Genomic DNA, 11,539 nt, shown 5'->3' on the forward strand with positions numbered 1-11,539 from the left:
AAAGATATCCATTCTTAATTGTTCAAGCAATCTAAGCCTAGCGCTAGTCTTAAGGAAAGAATCCGGATAGCTAGAAATCTCTTTAATAAACACATGTACCTGTCGAATATTTAACGTGACGAGGTAATTTCAAACAAAATGAGCCCGGGGAAAAATTATGAACACATAAAAATCAAATACAACATATATATTACATATATTAAAATCCAATATATACATTAAAATATTTTTAAGTCGAATCACCGATGAAAGGCCATTAAGCTAACCTTTAGTGATAGTTCTTGACACCTAAATGCACATAAACAATCCACTCTCTCGCTGATCGCATGGAAGTTACGTGATGCAATACCGAATTACCATTGACGCTCGGCGTATGTTGGGACCAAAGTGGTTACGTCACCATCATTCTACCAATCCTTATTCCGTCGAATATACGTGCAGCCATTTTTATATAAAATACGTAGAATAAGCGGTCATCTCCACATGCTTCCACATCGACAAAATTTTTATAAAACGTCCACAAATTCAAAGAGACTTTTCCTAGATACATATCATTAAAGGATCTCTAACGGTAAAAATAGGCCCTCATGAAATATTTTGCGTATCATTTCGGCGTATTCTTCTTCTCGCTTTAAACTAGCAATAGAATGAAATTGTTAAAGAGGGTATTGCTGGTTCACTACAACTTAAAATTCCGTAACGTAGCTTTAGGTTAGTCATAATTTGATACAAGCCATGACTCCTCTTGAATTTATCGGGTAGCAGGTAAGATGGTTGTGTCTACCTAATGAAAATAGTCTTAATGATCTTCAGTCTTTTAAATTGAATTTCAGAAATTGTTCGTGGTTTGTTCTGTGATTTAAAGAATAAGTCATTGATTGTTTTAATGAAATATTAGTCAAATGATTATCTTTTGTGAAAAAGACTTTAGCATTGCAGTAGAGTACGTAACTAATACGGACGTCGAAAATATGGATTCACATTTGACGAAAATCAAGTAGACTTACATATATAAATATAGGGTAATGTTTGATTCAAACACTAAGCTATAAATTCATATATCAATTATTGTATTTTGATTTCTATTGTGTACTTGCTTTATAGACAGTCCGTATACAGAGCAGTTGGAAGCCATAAAATCGAAATTACAATTTATACCATTCATAAACATATTGTTTATGCCACAATCTAGATAGCATTAGTTACATTAGCTTGGGCTTTCTCACTTCTAATCCTCACACTATTCTATAAGCAATATTAATCCAACTAAGTAAAATAGATTTAACTTAAAAATTTCTGTGAGCTCTGGGCGGGGGGGTTTATCCCCCAAAACCTCTCCTTCGCTGCGCCACTGGAGGGATATGAAGTACAGTAGATCATTAATAAGCCGATTGTCATAACACTTGATCGTTGTTACTGTGGATTCCTATCTAGCGGAACATAAGATGAAGTGACTAAAAATACTTACATGCATGCATAGAAATGCTTGAAATATTGCGTATAAAGTTCATTAAAAATGGTTATATATACCACCTATAATTATTTAACGACAGAACCATAGTGGATTCAAATGTTTTACCGAAAGTGTTTTAACGTTTAAGGTATATCCAAATTTTTTGACAATGTTGACTTGATCCATAAACAATTCTGATTGTATAGCGACGTACAACTGTACTGTTAACGAATGCAATCAGCTGGAGAAAGGGGGTTGTGGATTATTCGTTGGAGACAAGGCCATTTATTCAAATTTGAGGTCGTCGGTTATGGTAGGAGTGAGGAGTAAGTAGTTTGGAGATGGGGGCCCAAGCGGTTCCTCATAAATGTGCTGAGAATTGAAGGTCGCGGACGGAAGAAGATCGGTCTGATAGTCACTTGTTACTGCCATGGATTGCATCGGCGGAGCACATGTGTTAAAGTGAATATAATCTAAATTTCGATCTTCTTCTTCGATTATATTCAAGACACGCGCAGTTCCAATAATATGATGTCAACTTTGAAATCCCTGCCTCAGTACTAATGTGGGAAATGGCGAAAGTTAGAAAGGGAAATAGTCATAAATAGACTTTAATTAAGGATAACTTCACTCCCCTATAGGGAATCCTCAGCAGGGATGTTCGTATACAGTTACCCTATTCCCTGTCCTTATATCCACTGAGCAATGCAACGGTACCCACTAATTTCAGAATAATCATCAAACAGTATGAAATGTTGCCAAAAATATCATTCATTATGGGTGTAGAGGGCCGCAGATGAGAAATAGTGGGCTATTGAGAAAAGAATGAAAAGTTACCGGCCAGGAGGTGAGTCATCTGTCTTTTTGGAGAATTTAGCCTTCAGATTTGTGAGAGTGAGACGACGTATCGCCTGGGTAAGAATTGTTAGCCCTGTATAGACTCCGATGTAACTTGAATGTAAATTAATTGAATTAATTTTTTTCACTCACGTATTCAGGATCATTCCAGTGAAGTTTTTCTCCACCGGCGTGCTCGTACCATATGTTCTTCTCGCACCAAATTTCTTCTCACTTCTTGCTCATATCTGTGACAGCATCCCCGACGAACAGTTCGATTAACACCCAGAGACACGCTTAGTTCAGCGTTACTGCAAAATTACACAAAAGTGAACAACATGAGAAAGGTTTTTGGAAGTTGGTATACCAGATAATAATTTTATGAATCTTATGATTTGAGCAAATTGTAAGCTTTAAATTATCATATTCATCTTCATCGCTGATAATGAGGCGATTAAATACAAAAATCGGAAACAGAGAATGTTAATTACTGAGCACATTTGTTGGATGTAAATTAAATCTTTCTGTGAAACAGAGAGGTATTCCGAGAAATCTAAAAAAATACTAAAAAATCTTTTGTGACTGAATAGTGAAAAACAATGCAGATAGTCCATCCAATGCAACCTAATAAATTCAAGGAATTATAATGGGGCTTGCCCATTACTATGGTGACGGCACGTAGTTCGCGTTTGAAAATTTGGGATTGGGTTTAGAACCATATTTCAGGGTATCAACTAAAAGATAATTAATGTCATCGATTAGTCAATGCCTCACACCGAAGGTTAGCTTGGATAGACGTAAATATATTATAGGAGAACTGAGAGGAGAGCTGCGTCAAACTCATCTTCGAATTGCTGATCTATGACGACGGCAATTGAGTCATAGAACTTGCACGTTAACTTTCACGTAATCATGATCCCTCTCATGTATTTCTGTTCCTCAAGCACGTCCGTACCAAATTTTACCACGCCCCGTGCTCACATTCTCTATAAGCAGTAAAACAGATCCAATGCAGTTAATTTAGGGCCATTACCCAGGAAAACGGTAACAAAGAAGTATGCTGCGGAAATGCAGATTAGATACAGAAACTAAAAGATAGATACAAAAAATAAGAGAGAGAGATTTAAAAAAATACTAAGACGGTTATTTCCTGACAATCTATCGGAGAACACCAAAGTTTGAAATGATATCATTTTTATCAGCATCGCTCCTTGAGGAGCTGTCGAGTGGATAGATAAGTAATGCGATTGAATCATAAAATGCTAAAAATCGATCATATCCTTTTTCATTATGATAGCATTTTGCCGAACATTGGCGCACTAATAAATGGAATGCAGGTTATGACATCAATAAAAGCCCACAAAATAATAATCATTTACTCACTCACTAAATCACGGTAAGTCACGAGAATATCCCAGCAAGCCGCTGTTTGCAACAGGTAATCCTACTCTATCCTCTCCTGCACACATTACCTCACTCCTTTCAAATTTCTCAAACGTGCCCTTTGTGTAAGCCGATGTTGATGAAGTTAGGGACGGTGGTCCGTTGGTGTAGTCACTGCGACACTAACAGATTGGAAGTGGTTTTTGAAATGACACTGGATAATGAGTCACAGTCTTCTGACGGTTAGCAAGACAAAGTTAAGAGGTGGGGGGGATAAGTAATGGAAGTAGGCGACGTCTGGTTGAATAGAGCACTGAAACCGTTGGAGAGTCTAAAGCGCCCAATCACCGAAAGTATCGAACTTCTTAAGCAACACAAGGAAATGATACGAGCTCTTAGGATAAATAAATTATTTTAAATGAATGTATATAAAGTATTACATTTTAAAATTAATTTCAATGACATCCTATTAATTATCTATAAATTAAATCTTATTTTAATATATATCTACGAAAATACATCGGCCTTATTTTCGTGACGTCAAAGGTGTCTTCCAATCACGTGTCTGTTCAATCTTCGAATCTTCGGGCGCCTCGCCCGGTCTCAGTTTATTGATAGTCGTCTTCGAGTTAAGAGGTGAGTAACCAAGCCATGTGTATGTGTCCGGTTCCCTATTTCATATTTACGCCATTACTATTTTATTTAAGTGTTTGAGATATCATTGAATTCGCTGTGATTAATGTCGATAATTATACATGAGAAAATCGCTTTATTGAGCTTTATTCCGCTTGAGAACATGTATTACCCTCAGCCAAGAATCTCAAGATTTGAAGTAATTGTTTTCGTGATATCTTCGCCAGTGATTTATATCCTTTCATTGTTCCTTCTAAAGCTGCGAGGATAGTGGGGATATTTTTCCAATTCGTGCCTTATTGCTATGCTTGTCGCGGTCCGATTGCTATTGTGGTATGGAATACGTCTAAATTGTCCATCGCTGAGCACGATGCCTAGTAATCTAGTTTCAGTAATGCTGCCTGCATGTCCCACGTATCTGATGATGGAAAATTGTCCATTACAACAATCCAGTGGTCATTTTGTGATAATGTAGTCACTAAGGTGTAATCTGCTTTATTTTTTCTGTTTTGAGTATTTCTGTATCTTACGGAGTGCTTGAAGGTCATCCGTACATGCTTTTTGAGTGATTTTAAGGGGTTTTGAGAACAGCTAAAATATAATGATTTATCTCCCATTGTTGGCTACAGTCGATTGTAATAGAGTTTTCACGTCGTGTTAGCTCTTGCCGCAAGAATATTCTGAAAGACTTTTCGGGACTTTGTCACCCAGATAGTTGAATATTTGTAAGGCTGTGCCATTTCACCGCAGATTGCCTGACCTTCCTGTTATCAGTGGCATGGTATTGCTCGCAGATCCTTCAAGATATATTCCTTAATATTTCGTTTTGAGAGTTGAAACAGACGCCTCTCCTTTGTTGAAGTCGGCAAGTGATTGTAATTGCTTATCTTAATCGTAAATATTCGGTAATTTCCTCGGAATATAACCAACCAAGACCTTTCGGTATTTTTTTCTTAAATTTTATCTCCCGTCCGTTAACTTACATGGCCTTTACAATCATAATGAAAGGATTATCGAATATATTAGGGTATTAATCAACATTATTCACCAACTTCGTTTCTTACCAAAACTTTTCCGTCATCTTATTTACCGGATGATGCTGCGATAATATTTCAGTATTCAAATATTATGCATTTCGTACTCTCTGTTCGTGCACGATAACAGCATTATGATAATATGCGTCTATCTCTCATTATTTTCAGTATTTCCAGTCCACGTGAATGTTGTGGTGTGTCAGTTATACGAGTGATATTTCTTGGAATTCTTGCACGTTGGAGAGTGATCCCGAGGAATGAATGGTAAGCTAATTTCAATTTTCAATATTACACAACATTTCATTATGTTATGCGCCAAATTTTTGCCATTGCTAATCCTGAGTCTTTAACTTGAAATAGAAGATTTTTTCACGGTGTTATATACTTAAGTCTAAGGACAATTCTTTTAATTAGGCTTGTCCCGCCGTGAATGGAGTTCTTAAAAATTTCGAATTCCAGGGAAAATACCGGAAAAGATGAGTGGAAATTTCTGCGTTTAGGTTTTTTGATGCAATTCTTAATATATAGGGGACGGATTTTCCTTCGCACAGTTAACTTGTTTCAAAAGCGGACTCTAAAATTAAACTACTCTTGTGTATTCGTTATGAATAGCAACGTCTTCTGAATACGCTTGCCGAATGATCTTCGGAGTATGTAGGCACTTGGTGAATCAGTAGATCGGTTCCTCATTATGTCTCATACTTCCAGATTTGGAGGTTTTAATAAGAATTACCTCCACAATCATAAAATAAAACTTAATTTTCTGAAAAAAAATTGGTTGAAAATGCGATTAAATAATTGCAACTTGCTTGCTCATACCTTTGTTTCCGGAACTTTGCGGACGAGAGAAGCTGACCATCAGAATTATTGACGAGGTTGTTTATGTCCTTCTTGTTTCACAAGTTGCCCTCGTTGCTGCAGTCGAATGCTCTTCGGCCGGTACCCTTTGAACAGCGGCGCCTTGTTTACTCTCACGTGGGAAGGAATTGGGATTAGGAGGGGGAGGGCACACGCTTCCTCCAAGGCCAAGGGGGGCGTGCTTTCCAGCGAAACCTGGACAATGCAGAAATGGAACTATAGTCCACGGACATTTCTGTAGATGCTGCAGGATTTCTTTCCTGGAGATGTTGTAAGTACCTCGTATGTAATCGTTTCAGGTTTGACCTGGTAGGAATGCGTTACGTCTGCGATAAAATATAAACTACATATGGTAATTTCAACACTTTAATTTAAAACTCTACTGCCTAAAGGGCGATTTACAGCACGGATTAACGTACTTAGGAATCACTTCTAACTTTATGCAATGGTTATTAAAATTCGCGTTGAGATAGGCTACGAGAAATTTGATAGAGGGTTTTAAATATACCATAACATTACTATCATTACGAAGTAATTAGGCATTCGTGTTTATATTAAAGTGTTAGAAATTACAATTAGTAGTTTATATTTTATCATGGATATGTTTTTTCTCGTTGCTGCAGCCATAATGTACAACATAACTTCATTTGAAACCTTTTATACATATTTCATTCCATCGTAAAAGGTGCATTCCATTTCCTTCGCTAATACTTATTCGTATGAATTTATAGGTCATCATTTGTCTTTTACCAAGAATTTTTTCTTTTGCAATATTCTGTACGAAGTGTTGTTGCACGAGTAAGTAACCGACTAGTGTTGCTTTCTTATTTCAATTTTTTGCGTTAATTCTCTTTCCTATTGGGCTCCTTGCGGTAATTTCTCAATTAATTTTCTGTCATTAACAGTACAATAACCCTTAACATTACGAAGAGACTTCTCTGTAAGTGAAAGGTTTTCTTGGCTAACGATATCCTTCTTTTGGCCTCCGTGTAACAGATGTCATTATTCTGTCATGACGTCATAATGAGACAGATTTCGTTGTTCCATCTTCTTCGAATGATTTTTGAAATATTTCTCTTTTCCTTCAATCTTCTTACCACTTCCTAATTTCTCACTCAAGCGAACCACTTTCTCTTTATCATTCTTCGGTAGCAGCACATTTCGAATTCTGCCACTATTGACATGTTTTGTTGGCGACCTTGAGAAAATAATTTTCTATTGACAAACAACCTTCCTTTATGCCCGCGATTTGGTTGCCGTGCCGAACCTATCGCTTTGAATTTCCGCATTTGCCGTTACTTCGTTTCGGAATGTGAAAGTGTGAGTGGTTGCTCTTCTTTGGGTTTGTACTCCAAATCGTCGTATATCCTTGTAGTTCAGCCCCGTTATTCTGAAGGTAATATCGACATAGAAGAGAAGATAGAAATCGACTCCAACGGACATTCTCTCGGACAATTGAATCTAAAGTATATTATTTATTCTGGGAACGCCGAAACTTAGTTAAGACACGGGTTCTAAGCCGCCTCTATTACTCACAAATTTTCTTCAGCGTAAGTTACGCAATTCAAACCTGGCCCGCACTAATGAACCTTTGGTCTCATTCGGCCTCATGTCATTGGCCTTCCGTTACATAGCTGCGTTGAAAAACTTTATGATTACATGGGAAATTATATAATTTACTTTGTTAGGTTTACTAATATATATTTGAGAAAACACGACCCGGGTGTCATAACATAGTTACATCGTCAGGTGAACTATGTTATGAAACCCGGGTCGTGTTCTATCGAATATATATTAGGGGAGCGAACAACGTTTTTCTTTCATTTTCCATAATGGAAAGGCTTCACACAGTTAATCCTAAAGTCATCAGTTATTAATTGATCAGTATTTCATTTCTGTTTACCATAATCCAAATGAACGTCTTCCCTCAACCTCCTTTGATAGTATTCTCGTGTTTTTCGATAGTTAAGTTTTCCATTTCTATATATTACTCTTTAAATGCTATCCAAAACATATGGCCCGTTGCAGTGGAGTAGCCAGGAATTATGTCTCCGAAACCAGGGGGAAAATTAAAAAAATGGGTAATAATTAGAGGATTTTAAACTAATTTTAATACTTTCATAATCGAAATAACTTCATTTTTCAAAGAAATCCTTTGTAAATTTGTAAAGTTTTCAATATTCTGTTTTCTTTTATTAAACGAAAGCAATGCTTTTTCTATATTTAATAATAATAATAAAATGCCTTTATTCGGGCGAGGTTGAGACTGGAAAGTCCCCTCTTCCGGGGACTATTTGGGGGGGGGGGGGTGGCATGTCCGGACCCCCCTCGCTACGCCACAGGCCCTTTGCCTATCCCATTCATCCGGGGTTGATGGAATTTCAAATTTCTTCATTCGTAAATACCCCGAAAAATTGTCATCGCAACTGCTTGAAATATTCCGTATTTAACTCGGTTTTTCTTATAATATGGAAAACGCAATCGCGAGACCCGAGTAGAGCCCGAAAGCCCTCCTCCCCTCTTGATTTCCGCCCAATGTCGATTTTATTTGCCTTACCGTAAGCCTTTGAGAAAATTGTTCATCGCCAAGTGACTGATTACCTTTCTGACAAGGCGGCACATTCAATCTGTAAATGAAAAGGGTGACCTCTACGGCCTCAATCTAAACTGTGAAATGAAAAAAAAGTCCAATAGCCTTAACAGGGGACCTCGTCGCAGGTACAAACAAAGCACTGTGTTGGTATGCTGGAACGGGAAGATTCTGAGCAGTGACCAACCCCAGCCTCTCTACCGGAAACCCTTCACAAACACTCGGTCAACTATGAAGGACCCTTCGCGAGGTTTTAGGGGTGACCTTGCTAAGGCTGCTCCCGTAAAATAATCCCTCGCACACACAACACTTACTCCGTGGGCTATAATCCGGGAGAATTGTTCGAACTAGATCGATGGAAATGCCACCTGGACGGGAGAAGCGTACCGGTTTCGGAATCCGAGATTCTCTTCTCAACGCAACTGAGAATTTGAGCTTTACTTCAACAAAAGTTGAGAGATGCAGAAACAATAGACACCGCTCAAATATATGGCTAGAGAGGGGGGGCCGGTTGTGGGGTTAAGGGTGGAAGAGGAGTGGGCGGGAATTTGTGGTAAGACGTAAGGCGTGTAGGGGGCGGAAAGGGGGGAGTTAACGGATGGAGGTTAAGGGGGTTAACATTTGACGGAAGGGGGGGAGGGGAAACGTGACATAGGATGACCGTTGAGGAGTGGAAAATTGCTGCGAGCGTAATGTTCTTATTTTAATAGGGAAGAATTAGGGATGAGTCCTTCGTCACTATTTAGGAATTTCTATTTGTTTTTATGAATGTAAATGCTCTCATAGGCGTCAAGTAGGTGATGCGATGTTTGTTTTAATAGAGTTAAGTTTTCTTTCGGTGATTTCGTGGTCTGTGTCTGCTAGGTGTTGTGCAATGCTGGATTTTTCAGGTTTATTGTTTTTGTAGTATTAGAGGTGTTCTTTGTATCTGTTGAAAATGTTACGTCGTGTTTGACTAATGTACGAAGGTTGGAAGGAATTACAAAAAATCTTCATCTACATAATACCCTGCGAGCCACCTCTGGGGTGTTTGGCAGAGGGTGATCAATCACCAGCATGCAGCATTCAATTGGACTCCCACATGCACACCACACCGTCCAAAAAACGTCCCGTATAATAACATCTATACTATATATGCTGTTAGATATAATAATAAAATTAAGAAACAGGCATAAAGTTTCACGTAGGTTAGTAGGCTACACTACAAGTCATGCAATCATATATAGAACTCATAAATAGAGTTCTATCGCTGCCGTTATAATGTCTTATTGATCGTAGAAAAAAAGACATTCTGAATCTGTTTGTTCTACAATCTATTTCTCTTATTTTATTTATATGATTTGATCTTCCGAAGTACGTTGGCGTCCGTAAGATATGGGTAACTTCGTTAGAAAAGACACTGCCATTGAATTTATTTAAAAGGTTTGGTTCATTTTTCAATCTACGCTCCGACAGAGATTCCCATCCGAGTTTATGTAAGAGGTCAGTTACACTAACAAGACTATCGTAACGACCTTTCACATACCTGGCAGCTCTTCTTTGCATGAGTTCTAACTCTATTATTAAGCCTTTTTCATGACGGTCCCAAACACTGGCAGCGTATTCCAAATGGGGTCTAATGACGGAGAAGTAGCTAATTCCTCTCACTTTGTCGTCGCACTTTCCTAATATTCTTTTAACAAAACCCATTTTACGATTAACTTGACCGGTTATTTCTCGAATTCGCTTATTCCACGATAGATCATTGTTGAGTCTAACTCCAAGATATTTCACGGATTCTACAGTCTCTAATTGGGTACCCCGAATGATCGAGCTAAGTTGTGGGGAGTTATTCCTCTTCCAGGAATTCATTACTACGCATTTTTCAAATTTAATTCTACCTGCCATGCATCGCACCACGCTTGGATAGCAGCAAGGTCGTTCGTTAGTTCATTCTATCTTTACTGGAACAGATTTCCCTGTAAACTATAGCGTCGTCTGCAAATAATCGTGGCTTACTGTGTATTATTTCACCAATGTCGTTTATTTAAATAAGGAATAGGAATGACCAATGACAATGCCTGAGGTACACCAGAAGTGACTCTAACATCGTTGGAGACTGCACCGTCTAATACTACTATTTGCACGCGGTCGCTCAAAAGTTCTCTTATCCAGGAAATGACATTTTCATATAGGCCATAACATTTCAGTATTATCATTAACTTTCCGAAGGGTATTTATCAAATATTTTTTTGAAATCGAGTCTATCTATAGCAATTTTCCAGTCATTAGGTACTTCGTGTTGCTTGATGGATTTACTGAATATTAACTGCAAGTAGGGGGCAATTTCTGAGGCTAGTTCTCTATATACGCGAGAGGGGATTTCGTCTGGACCAGTTGATTTATTTGGACTCAGCGATTTTAATATATTTTCTAATCCGTGCGTATTAATGTCAATAAGCGGCATCTTTCGTATGCAGAGATCGTCAACTGTCTCGGATTAGTTCTCAGAAGGCTCTCTGAACGCGCTCTAGAAGTAGGAATTTAATAAATTGGCTTTATCGGAACTGTTTGACAACACGTCACCATTATCGTTTCTCAGCGAAAAAACGGTGGACCATTTGCCTTGAACTTCCCTATCATAAGACCAAAATGCTTTTGGGTTATCCCGTAACTGATCTACTAGTGTTTTTTTTTAGAATTCGTGAATGCATTCCTAAACGCTTCATTCATTGCGGCTTTAGACAACCTATATTTCTAAATTATTAACTC

Source organism: Ischnura elegans, chromosome 8, assembly GCF_921293095.1.
Source record: "Ischnura elegans chromosome 8, ioIscEleg1.1, whole genome shotgun sequence".
Classification (NCBI taxonomy): domain Eukaryota; kingdom Metazoa; phylum Arthropoda; class Insecta; order Odonata; family Coenagrionidae; genus Ischnura; species Ischnura elegans.